Below are 14212 nucleotides of genomic sequence, written 5' to 3' on the forward strand. Positions count from 1 at the left end.
AAAGGAGTGGGGAGCCACATTGCGGCTAAGGAAAACAGGTGAGATCAGACGGGGTGATCATGGTGGAGGTGTATGTGGGTGGAGGGTGGTGGTGATGGGACTAATTATTTGATTAATTTAATTAATTTGGATATCAAAATTGTGCTCATGCTGTCCTTACCATATCACTCACATTCAAACTAGATATAGCTACAAAGTTACCTTTGAGAGGGCTCAAACGTCTAGCAGTGTCAGCGGTGTGAAAGGTATATCACGAACAACGTCTTGTTGCTCATCGCAGTGTGAACTGTCGTTTTCGGCCGCGAAATGGCGTGGAAATCAGCACCCGAAGTAAACAGGTGAGTTCATTAACGCCACAACATATGGGGATGACAATATACAACAAGTTAATGGGCAAAAACGTATTTAATACGATGCCATACATTTTAAAAACGAAGTTACAGCAGATTCTGTAGGGAAATACTATTATCCAATAGAAAATTCGTAGACGATGTAATGATAATTTGAGCAGGAGGTAGTTAAGCCTTAGATTTTATTCTATGTATGTATAACAAAATTGTGTTATTGTTGTTATTATGCTGTTAGTTAACATCAGCTATTCTTTGTTTATGGTGAAATTTTACCACAATTTGGCGTGTCTCCTGTACCTGAATCAAGTGATTTATGTTATGTGCATTATGAGACAAATGAAGCACAATTTACAATTCACCCTCTATACCATACATGAGGCCGTTTCGTATCTATCCGGAGCGACGTTGTCTCTAAGAAACCACGTGATTTCAACGCTATAGGTCGAAGTACTGACCTCCATTGTCGAGACATCCAAAGAAGAGGTGAAAATAACTGCCCATCATGTGACAAGTTCACGGTGGCGTTCGGCAGAATTCTTGTGAAATTTTCTGCTGATGTGACATCATTAATCCATCTTACTCGTCACATGAACTTCTGAGGTTTGTTCTTTCTGTCACACGTGTGGACACCTTGCTTCTTAAAGTGTCTTCGATTCCAGTAGTGATCCGTAGGGCATCACACTTTTGGACCGTTGCAGAGGAAGGACGTAGACGCCTTTGAGACTAGTATCAAAATTATGCATCGCAGTGGGAGAAAATTACGTAATTTCGAAAACTAATCCAGATATCCTCACTTGAAAAACCCCTTACAGCAGTAACCATCTTAAAATGTCTAACTTTAAATGTGGTGGCAAAGAAAGAAGAATAAAATTAGAAAAACGCGCTAAGGATGCAATGAGTGATCTACGTACAGGAAAATGGCGCGACGCAAGGGGGAAAGGTTATCAGGTGATGCCTGCTGGGCTAACAACTGCGTAAATATGGCGTCTATGAATCAAACTCTGTAGCTACACTTATATTTAAATTCGTGTCGATTGGTAAATAACAATTAAGTGAAAAGAATTTGTGTAGGGATATACTGTACTGAGACATCCATAACCTGTTCCTACTTTCCGCCAACAATATTGCTCTCGTAAGGGCTGCGGGGAGTGGCCGCGCTGTTTGGGGCGCTACGTCACGGATTACGCGGCCCCTCCCGCCGGAGGTTCGAGTCCTCCCTGGGCATGGGTGTCAGTGTTGTTCTTACCGTAAGTTAGTTTAGGTAGTGTGTAAGTCCAGGGACCGATAACCTGAGCAGTTTCACACACATTTGAACATTCTCGTAAGGATCAGTCCAATTGTTGTCGTTACTACACTCCTGGAAATGGAAAAAAGAACACATTGACACCGGTGTGTCAGACCCACCATACTTGCTCCGGGCACTGCGAGAGGGCCGTACAAGCAATGATCACACGCACGGCACGGCGGACACACCAGGAACCGCAGTGTTGGCCGTCAAATGGCGCTAGCTGCGCAGCATTTGTGCACCGCCGCCGTCAGTGTCAGCCAGTTTGCCATGGCATACGGAGCTCCATCGCAGTCTTTAACACTGGTAGCATGCCGCGACAGCGTGGACGTGAACCGTATGTGCAGTTGACGGACTTTGAGCGAGGGCGTATAGTGGGCATGCGGGAGGCCGGGTGGACGTACCGCCGAATTGCTCAACACGTAGGGCGTGAGGTCTCCACAGTACATCGATGTTGTCGCCAGTGGTCGGCGGAAGGTGCACGTGCCCGTAGACGTGGGACCGGACCGCAGCGACGCACGGATGCACGCCAAGACAGTAGGATCCTACGCAGTGCCGTAGGGGACCGCACCGCCACTTCCCAGCAAATTAGGGACACTGTTGCTCCTGGGGTATCGGCGAGGACCATTCGCAACCGTCTCCATGAAGCTGGGCTACGGTCCCGCACACCGTTAGGCCGTCTTCCGCTCACGCCCCAACATCGTGCAGCCCGCCTCCAGTGGTGTCGCGACAGGCGTGAATGGAGGGACGAATGGAGACGTGTCGTCTTCAGCGATGAGAGTCGCTTCTCCCTTGGTGCCAATGATGGTCGTATGCGTGTTTGGCGCCGTGCAGGTGAGCGCCACAATCAGGACTGCATACGACCGAGGCACACAGGGCCAACTCCCGGCATCATGGTGTGGGGAGCGATCTCCTACACTGGCCGTACACCTCTGGTGATCGTCGAGGAGACACTGAATAGTGCACAGTACATCCGAACCGTCATCGAACCCATCGATCTACCATTCCTAGACCGGCAAGGGAACTTGCTGTTCCAACAGGACAATGCACGTCCGCATGTATCCCGTGCCACCCAACGTGCTCTAGAAGGTGTAAGTCAACTACCCTGGCCAGCAAGATCTCCGGAACTGTCCCCCATTGAGCATGTTTGGGATGGGATGAAGCGTCGTCTCACGCGGTCTGCACGTCCAGCACGAACGCTGGTCCAACTGAGGCGCCAGGTGGAAATGGCATGGGAAGCCGTTCCACAGGATTACATCCAGCATCTCTACAATCGTCTCCATGGGAGAATAGTAGCCTGCATTGCTGCGAAAGGTGGATATACACTGTACTAGTGCCGACATTGTGCATGCTCTGTTGCCTGTGTCTATGTGCCTGTGGTTCTGTCAGTGTGATCATGTGATGTATCTGACCCCAGGAATGTGTCAATAAAGTTTCCCCTTCCTGGGACAATGAATTCACGGTGTTCTTATTTCAATTTCCAGGAGTGTATTTATTCAACATTTAGAGATATTACTGTGAGTAAGCAGTAAATCAAAAAAGAGCGTACTAAGGAGCTGGTTTATTTCACATTAGATTTTTCTTTGCTTTACCTATATCTAATTATTGTTTCGGAGGTAATGAAGTTATTTGTAACTACAATTTGTCTGTACCATCAGTCCAGCAGTAGACCCACAAGTTTGTTAGGGAAGTAGATTTGGGATTTGTACTTGTAATTGCTGCTTTGCTATTCTAGAAAGTACGGTACTCAATATGGTATTGTAATTATCTCGTTTTCTCTTTGTTGTCGACTGCCAAGCCAAAAGAAATACAGGTGCACAACTATAATGAGGGTCTTAACATGAAAGTATCTTACCTTAGGTCTTATTTGATGGAAGATTCATTGTAAGCCTGCAGAAGTCTCAAAGCGGAACACTTTCCACAAGCCACAGTCGACCTCTTGAAATTTACTTACGTACAGCTGTTTGCAATGACAAGTCTTAGTTTGATATTAGTACACTTCTTTTGGTGAGCAGTGCTCTTTTTGACTGTACCACTCTGTTCCCACGTCCTTCTCGATTCGTCAGTCTTATACGAGGCGTGTTTTTTAAGTAAGTACGGTTTTGAAATTAAAAAGAGACGTGCTAAGGTATCTTAATAGTTTTATTTTTACGTGAAAGCCTGTACCTTAATCTACTTTTCTACATAATTTCCGTCAATATTGAGGCACTTGTCATAACGTTGAACTAGCTTTTGAATACCCTCCTCATAGAAGTCTGCCGCCTGTCTTGTTAACCACTGCATCACCACTGTTTTGACTTCGTCACAGTCTTCAAGACGCTGACCACCCTGGTGTTTCTTCAACAGCAGGAACAGTTGGTAGTCACTGGGCGCAAGATCGGGGCTGTACGAATGATGATCTAAAGTTTCCCATCGAAAAGATGTGATGAGAGCTTCGGTCTGTTCGCCACATGTTGACGGGCGTTGTCTTGCAGCAGAACGATGCACTTGCTCAACTTCCATGGAATGTTGCTTTGATTCTGGTGTGACGTAGGCCACCCATGTTTCATCGCGCGTAACATTTTGGCTTAACAAATCATCATCGTCGTTGTGGAACCGCTCAGGGAAAGTCAATGCACTGTCTAAACGTTTGGTTTTGTGCACATCCGTCAACATTTTCGGAAACCAACGTGGGCACAATTTTCGGTAATTCAAGTGATCGGTCAAAATGCCATACAAAACACTACGAGAAACATTAGGCAAGTCATCTCGCAAGGAGGAAATCTTTCAACTTATAATCCACCAAACTTTCATTAACGACTGAAGGACGAGGACGCCCACTCCGTTGTTCATCATGTGCATTTGTGCGGCCATCTTTAAATGCTCTCACCCACTTTCTTACCATTCCATCACTCATAATGTTTTCTCCGTAAACTGCACAGATCTCACAATGAATATCGATAGCATTTAGGCCTTTATCACTAAGAAATCTTATAACAGCCCGTACTTCACAGTCGGCGGGACTCACGATTATCGGAGGCATCTTAAACATTCAGTACACAAGGTAAACAAGGAAGAATCAGACTGTAATGACGTCAGTTCGTAGAGTAAGGTACAGGCTTTCATGCAAAAATGAAATTATTGAGATATCTTAGTACGTCTGTTTTTAATTTCAAAACAGTACTTACTTAAAAAAACACGCCTCGTAATATTGTGCTCCCAAGATATCGGAATTCTTCCGTTTCCTCGACTAAGTGGTTCCCAGATTTGACGCTAAGTTTCTCGCAAGTCTCGTTTATTCTCTCCCTTGATGCTGTCATCTTCCTTTGGTTCATTCTCAGTGCAGGTGCCGTGCACAATCCGAAAATGTGAGCATGTAAGGAGCATTTCTTTGACTTCTCAATCAGCTAAGACAAGCTGCGAGGGCCCTCATGTTTAGCCGCCTGGCGGAGAGCTGGAGAGAGGGAGCGGCGGGCAGTTCCGCGTCAGCAGCGGCGCCTTTTCTGGAGAACAGGTTCTGGCCGGGCCTGGACTGCCTGGACAAAGCCCGGACCTCAGCTGCCGGCCTTGCAGCAGTTACGGCGTCCAGCGTAATGCCGCTTACCGTTAGCCTCCAGTGCCGACAAGGCGTGGCCGTCGAGGTCTGCCGTCCTTTGTTAACCAGCCACACCGGCGGCTCTCCAGCAGGAAAGGGCGGCAAATTCTACGCACTCTCCGCGTCCTCAACACAGTCAAACTATTCATACATCCGCGGATCCGAGAGGATGTGTCATCAAAACAGTAACACCTAAAAGTAGTTAATATACAGTAATGAAATTTCGAGAATACAATTGTCTAGGTAACTTATTTAAGTGATTAACGTTGCCAGCAAATTGAATACGGGCATAAAAACGTGCATGCTTTGTGTTCTATGGGTGCCGGATGTCAGTTCGTGGGATCGTATTCCACGTGTGTAGTTCTTGGTAGGTCGATACAGCGACAGTTAATGCTGCTGTGGATGACGCAGTAGCTGTCGTCCGCTGATGTCTGGTATGTGCTAGATTGGAGATATGTCTGGTGATGGAGAAGGCCAACGCAACATATCGACTTGAAGTCGCAAATGGCGGTTGTTTGGGGTCAGTGGAATGCAGGCTACAGGGCGTCTGGCTCCTTGATGTGACCGATTTTTTTAAACAGTTTATTGTGTCACTGTGGTTCCTACTGCTACCTACATTGCTGCTGCAGGTGTAGTTTCTCCAGAGCCATTCCCCGAACACGATGATTTTAACTCTCGGTAGAGCCACGTGGCCGTCCGCAGCCCGGTCTTCTTGCGACTGTACATTCTGCTGACCACTCCTGCCAGCAGTCATGTACAACTGCTACATTCCTGTCAAGCCTTTCTGCAGTACCGCAGAAGGAACATCCAGAGTCTCGTAGCACTATGACATGACCTCGTTCAAATTCAGTGAAGTGTTGGTAATGGCATCTTTCTTTGCTTAAACATATTCTTGATTAACGTCTATTACCACGTTCAATCTGAAAGGTAAGTAACTCTCGAGAGCGTTACAGCGTATTTTTGGAGCAAATTTGACTTGCATTCTCATAGTGGCGCTACTAGCTTCCCTCTTATGCCACTGACGTACGTTCTGAATAGACATTATTTTTCAGATGTAGAAACATACCTAAGAACTTTCGTTTATGTCGCACAACTCCTCCTTGATGTTTTTGCAGAACATCCATAACCCTCAAAGAGACGTCTCTAGCATTAGTATGAAGCATGGCAAAATTAAATTACTCGGGTCCTCCTCATTTCAGCCATTTCACCAGCAATAAACTGCATGAGTCCAGTGCGAAACCGAGGTTAGGCAATGACAGCCTATCATTTCATAATTCGGTAACGGCTTGTCCTCCCCAACAATGCAGTGATGATATTATTCACAGAGGGTTTCATCAGACTTAAAATATTTAGCTTCCAAATAGGCTGAGAAAGATGTACCTGCCACGGGACATGATTAAGATTAATTCAAACGCCACAGTTGTCAGTGGAACTGGCAGAAATAACACCAACTGACAAAAGCTTGCTACATAGGGAAGCAGACAAATAGAAACGATCCAGCTCATTGAACTATCTGTAAAGTACGTAAACCTCACTATTGTAGGATATCTGCAGATCCAAGCATCCTGCAGACTCGGCGATGCACCACGTAATTAAGTAAACGACAATAGTTTTAATTGGGAGTCTGATCTACAGGACGTAAGATGCAGTTAAAATCTCCCCCCCCCCCCCTACCACAATTTTTCATGGATTTGGACAAAGTAAATAAATAACATCTTCCTTATTAAACGTGAGCGGTCATATGTACGACCAATCCAGACGGACTATAAAGAAAAATTAAGACGACATCGTAAAAACGACACCTTAACCCCCGATCTTCGTCCAGCGTTTCAAATTCTGTCAACCCAGTGTCGTCCCTGTAAAGCTAAAGCATCCCATGAGAACTTCCGGCGCAACATTAAAAAACATAGAATACCCAGGGAGTCAAACCAAGCAATACTTCTCGCAAATTTCAAACATACGACATCGTCCTATTACCATTTAGGATAAAAACTTGTACACTTGCACTAGTGAACACACGTAAGCGACGAATTAAGAACTAGGAAAGAATTTACGCCTTACGTTCTGCGCTCCACGACACCGGCAGACGGCGGAGACAAAGGTACAGGGTTGGAATCCTCCCCGCCGGAAGGGGCAGATTCCATGCTTTATTTTCTTCCGTGCGTCGCTGCATGTTCCGGTTGAAAACGTTGTTTCACACCACTCCGTGACAACAGGACTCCTTCACGCTGGACAGTAATGGGCTCAAAAGCATCCGCTGCAGGTGGGGTGCGGTGGGAGGTGGAGACGCGTTCCTACTCTATTCAACTTAATGTGAGAAACAGAACCGGGAGCGATGATCAACATCAGATGATGAAGAGATAGGCAATGCAGCGCCTGACGCTGTCTGCGTTATTTGACTACTAGGAAAAGAATCCGTAATAACCTGTCGCGCGACTGCATCAATTTGAGGAGAGGATGGTATTGCACTAGAACGCTGTAAAGACATAGCAGCATATGATGTCTCCTTTCAATCATCGGAACCACAGGAACAGACGTTTCCACTAGTGGAGGAGAGAGGACAGATGCAACATTCATTTCAACGTCAACAGAACCAACCTCGTCATCCCGTGGCGAAACAAGAGACGGAATTAACGTCAGCATTCAAAGCATCACCACTGGAAGAAGAATCCTCCACCAAAACCTTCAGGACGAGGCGAGATTAGTAGCGGTTGACTTCCAAATGTTCACGGTCCTGAGCCCGCAGGCATTTAAATTGTGCTACCGGTGCCGGCACCTTAACGGCAGCGGGGGCTACATCTGAACGTGTCGGTAATGGCGAAAAGTCACGCAGTTGGAGGAAATAACTCCCCAACGACCTCTAAAGCTTGAGAAACACTGATAGCAGACTGCGAAGGCACTAATTCAGCTAATGTCAACTTACGTCGTTTCTGATAGGACGACTTTAAAAACATAAAGCGACGCGGATGATCTGATCTGAGATGACTACTTTCACTGCAAAGGAAGCAGGCTCCTTCGTGTCCTGCGTACGTAACATGAATCCCGTAAACACAACCATTGAAGTGTGAAAGAATATTCTTTTCAATACATATATCTACCGCTGAGATACCAACGTAACGTTGCAAGCGATGATGTGCAGATTAACGTTCCCGGCGGATATGCCGAACGATTCCAAAAAGAAGCAAACGCTACCTTAAGAAATAAGTTGTCCACTTGCTGTGGAAGATTGTAAACTCTAACCGGAATGTACTCGATCGCCGCATTGCAAAAAGCACTGGGCTAACGAAACCATCACGATGTGTGAACATCATCTGAGAACCAGCCAGAGAAAGAAGCTGGTCTACTTGCGAGGGATATAGGAACTTCGGAAAAAAAAAACAGAATCAGAATAAGCTGTATACCTGATTAGCTGTAATTCAGAAAACAGATATCATGCCGCTGGCAGAGAATAAACCTCGCCTGAGAATGAACCGACAACGAACTCCGCAAGGCAAGAACGATGCGACACCGGCCGATATACACACGCACACAGAGGACTGAGAACACACAAATTCAACACACGCAACGTTGCGATACGAGTGTAAGTAAGAACAACCTCCACGCTCGACACGCAAAGCAGTGCTGATCGCTAGACCACCTGGCCAGAGTTGAAAGAATGAAGTGGCATGAAAACTAAGAGTCTCGTAAACGGCAAAGAATTCTGTGTATTACAAACTACGCTTAACACGGGACACTCCTCAGCGGCTATCCACTGCCGATTGGCTTGTGTCCCGACCAGCTACTGAAAACCAGGCAGGAAAAGGTACCCCATTCAAAGGCTGAACGCAGTTGTTGGTGACAATAAATCTGGCATCTTTTGAGAGTCCACAGATAGAACAGGCAAACCACTGGAAGACGAGTAAGTAATACAGAAAGGGAAACACAGCCAATTAAGGGAAAATAACACAAGCATCCGACTTCACAAAAGTAGTCGGAAATTACTGAAAAATATTGCAGCCCTCACATTCACACTCCACAGATCTGCATTCACGTTCATATTGGGGAGTACAGCACTGGTAGTGGTGAGAGTATGCTTCGGTTTTGTACCGTTCAAATCACAGTGTAGTAAAAGTGGTGAGAGTTAGTTCTGCGATGTACTAGGCACTGATATCAAATGCTTATCATCACCGTCATCCAGATACCAATGTTAAAATATGTACACCAATTACGTTCTTTTCACAGTACGCTGATATAATAACTCCATTCTTGGCAATCACGTACAACAGCTCATTCGACGAAAGATCACTACATAAAGACTGGAAAGTAGTTCATGTTACACCGATACTCAAGAGAGGAAATGAGTAGTTCACTTAATTACAGACCCGTATCACTAAGACGATTTGCAATAGGATTTTGGAGCATGTAGTGCGTTCAAACATTACGAACTCCCTCTAAGAAAACGATTTATTAATGAAAGTAGGGGTTCTATTCCAGTAGTGGTCAACTCAGTGTCCGTCAGAACTTATCACGTCCGGTCACGGGCACCAAGTCAGTTCTGGAAATACTCACACCATGGTGTCATTGCCCTGTGAAGGCCACCAGCTCTCATCCTCACACATCCCCAACTCCCAGTGCCCCCACACCTCACCCCAAATCTTTCAAACACCCCTCTCCCTCCCACCCTCCTTGACAGCGCCCTTCGACCTATCTGTCCTGTGTGCCAACTACATGTAAGCTCCACACACTTTAAGAAATTTTAATTCGACTGTGAGAGTGTCATAGTTGCTGTCTTCAAGGAGAAGTGGCTCACACTGCTTTCGGATAATGTGGTCTCCATTCTAGCTCAGTGTTCCGGTACTTATTACAACAAGTTTTTTCGCCACCACACTTCTATTATATGCAAGTATCACGTTGATGTCATACCAGCATCTCACATGTGACAGACACCAGCGTAATGTCACATCAATGTCCATGGTTAATTTAATGCTCAAAAGTACTTGTATTACTTTCTGTCATACACTGCTGCTCTTCATTCGAAACGTCTGTTCTGGTATGAGATCAGCCACTGCAAGAGAGAAATGAGTACAAGAAATAGCGAGGTAAGATATTCTGACAGTGCAGAATAATGACGGCATAGTACAATCTACAAAATGTCAGTCGAGTGACACAAAATTAGGAAATCGGTCGTATTGGGTTTAAAAGAGACAAACTGGTAAAAAAGAAAAAAATTGGCAATTTGAATGGAGGTGAACTCTGGAAATTGGTGAAATGGCTGTATAGCTGCTAACTCAGCATCGTGACGTTACACATACACCACAATTATGCTACAATTACATCACAAATACACCACAAATACATCATACATGTGCCATACATACACCACATATGCATTGCACATAAGCAGGACTAAGTTATTTCGACAGTATAAAAAAAATAAAGACCTCATCTCTAAAGAAAGGTCAGTCGAGTGATGCCAAATCTATGAATTGGTAAATTTGTCAGTATAATAGGTCGTCAAAGCGGACATTGGTAAAATTAGTAGAAAAGACCATATGTTCATTTCCACCTTCCAAAAACGAATTGGCATATGTGTAAACACATCTATTCCTACAAAACGTAAGGAAATGTGTTATTCTTTATCAATTACAACAGATCGTGCCATTGGTGTCCACGTGTAAGAGGTGTACTATGAATTTGTTGAATATTTGTGCAACAACAGTGAAAATGGAGACCGAATGGAACAATGTATCAATGCCTGTTTTCCCCCAGCACCAAAGTGTGCAAGTGTTGAACCTACCAGGTTGGTAGAAACTCAAACCTGTTGGTCTCGTTGCAGTACAGGATGAATTGGAAGGCTTATAGAAGACAGCTTTTTGCGAAATACTAGGCTACAATGCAATGATACTAAATGAAGGCATATATGTAAATAAACCAAAAAATATTGATATTTTCCCCATCCTCTATCGATACCACATGTACACCTCCATCGATGTATACACCGCACATACTCCATATATCGATATATATATATTGTACATACTGCTGCGGTAAGTTACTTCCATAGCAAAAAACAATGGTGCCGTTACGTTGTAAGTAGGCTGTTTAGGTTTTTTTATTGGTAACGCCACATAGCGCTCTGTATGAAAAATCACTGCTGTGTGCAGTCAGTGGCTGGTTGCCATTGTTGTAATGCCATTGTAGTGCTGGGCAGCTGGATGTTAACAGCGCGTAGCGTTGCGCAGTTGGAGGTGAGCCGCCAGCAGTGGTGGATGTGGGGAGAGAGATGGCGGAGTTTTGAAATTTGTAAGAATGGATGTCATGAACTGATATATATATTATGACTACTAAGGTAAATACATTGTTTGTTCTCTATCAAAATCTTTCATTTGCTAACTATGCCTATCAGTAGTTAGTGCCTTCAGTAGTTTGAATCTTTTATTTAGTTGGCAGTAGTGGCGCTCGCTGTATTGCAGTAGTTCGAGTAACCAAGATTTTTTTGAGGTAAGTGATATGTGAAACGTATAGGTTAATTTAGTCAGGGCCATTCTTTTATAGGGATTATTGAAAGTCAGATTGCATTGCGCTAAAAATATTGTGTGTCAGTTTAAGCACAGTCATGTACAATTTTTCTAAGGGGACGTTTCATGACGTTTCAACGTAGTCTGTAAAATGTTAGTTGAATGGTCCAAAAATTTGGAAACTGGCGAAAGTCGCTGTAAGATAGGTAAATTGACAGAAATAATATCTGGAAATTCGTAAAAAAACTGATAGGATTCGCCAAAATGCTGTGTGTGTGTGTGTGTGTGTGTGTGTGTGTGTGTGTGTGTGTGAATGCGTGTGCGCGTGCAAGCTGCATCCATTCTTGCGTAATTAGACTAAGCAATTACTGTAAACAGTTAGGAAGTCTGTGAGGTCAGATTTTGAGAAACAGCATTGAAGCAGAAATATGAGATATCGAAATACAGAACTGAATCAGATGATGTACTGATGACATATTCTCCCTACGCTAGATGATAAAATAAATCTGAAAGAAATTTAGTAACATCGATAGTATTCACAGATCTCGGAAAACATTGTGACAAAGTCCCACTACCAAGCTGTTGGTGGTTCCGGGACTATGTCACAATGACCAGTTATATACAAGAAGAATGTATGACATAAATATTTGCATGGAACAGTGGGATCTATCAACTGTAATCCATTGAAAGTAAATAAAGGATTGAAACAGGGTTGCTGTATATGTCGAATGTTATTCGAATTTTATCTACAAAACGCCTACAACTCTGTAAGCAAATGCAGTAGAATGGGAAATTCAGTTAGAAGATAACAACATGTATACCCATTTATTCGCAGATGACCAATGGAGTGCTGCAACGTATTAAGACAATGTCTCCTATATTGTGAGAAAAAAAAAAAAAATTTAGCAAGTGGGAACTGAAGACATCAAGCAGTCAGCAATCGGTATCTCTTGACATGTCAGACAATTTAACTTTCAGTAATTGCGAAAGCTATAAATATCTGGGGAGAATAATTCATAAAGATGGAGTATGTGAAGATGAGAAATAGATTGAGCTCAAGAAGGAGAGCAATATCAAAACAGAACTTCGTGGTCCACAAAAATCGGATTAGAAACGAAGCCTAAGAAATACAAAATCTTTACTTAGCCAACTATAATATACCGTTCGGAGTGCTGGACGATTACGACGAAGAGCCACTAAATCATTTAAGCTGCTAGAACGTTTTTTCAGACAGCATCGAGGACCTCAAGTTTGGAATATTGATCAAACGAGGATTTGAGGGAAATAAAACCCAAGAAAGTTACCGTAGTGGATGAAATAGAATGCAGACAACTTTCCTGATATCGCCACTTAATGAGAATGGGACAAGAAAGAATACCCTAAAATACATTTGAATATGGACTGGCACACAGAAGGCGCAGAGGAAGATCGTGACTTTAATGGATGAAAGGAACAGAAAGGAGTACGACCAACAGAAATTTGACCGTTGAAGACAAAGAGCGTCGTTTATTACGGAGGCAGAGGTTTGGGACGCGGCAGGAGCCGTAGGCCCCCCTCCATAAAAGTAACAAGCAAGGACAGTAAACTACAAATAACAACCATTTCTCCTGCAGTGACTGAGCAGCGGTGGTGCATGGTGCTTGGAGACAGCGCGGGGCAGGTCGACACACGAGACAGTGCAAACTGGGTAACGACTGCTGCTGCAGCACCCATCATTCTTCGTGTTTTACAATCCTGGTTAAGACATTACGATAAAACGAATATCGCACTATACTAATTTGGGACGGCTCTATATAATGGGCACGTAAAATTCCGCTTTTAAAAATCGTTTTGTCTTTAACTCGTAGCTACCTGACGCTTTCCTTTGACAATGGGGGTCGAGTGAAACACTTGGTCAGCTGTATATGTTTGGGCTGATTCCAGCTAGACACTCCGAAAACGAAACTGTAAATATTTGCCAAATACTAGAGTAAATACATCTGACATCTCTTAGGAGAGGCTTAATAGACGCTAACTCTAACGACTGCCTCATACAGATACTGAACTACAAGTGCTTACAAGAAAGAAGATGTGTGGTTCACGGAATTACCACTTTTAAAATAAGAACGCTATTACTTTCCCTTGGCGTCATAGCGTTAGACACCATTAAATTAATAGTGAACGATAGAAAGCTGTCGGCCGAGGTGGCCGAGCGATTATAGTCTGGAATCGGGCGACCGCTACGGTCGCAGGTTATAATCCTGTCTCGGGCATGGATGTGTGTGATGTCCTTGGTTAGTTAGGTTTAAGTAGTTCTAAGTTCTAGGGGACTGATGACCACAGATGTTAAGTGGCATAGTGCTCAGAGCCATTTGATAGAAAGCTCAATGATTTTGATCACAAGTGAACTGGAATAAGAAAATCTAAAGCAAATTGGCACAATGAGTATAAAAAGCATAGACATAGATCTGTGTAGAAAAAGAGGATATCCATAGATTCGTGACATAGTACGAAATAATTATAGACA

This window comes from Schistocerca gregaria, chromosome 8, assembly GCF_023897955.1.
Source record: "Schistocerca gregaria isolate iqSchGreg1 chromosome 8, iqSchGreg1.2, whole genome shotgun sequence".
Classification (NCBI taxonomy): domain Eukaryota; kingdom Metazoa; phylum Arthropoda; class Insecta; order Orthoptera; family Acrididae; genus Schistocerca; species Schistocerca gregaria.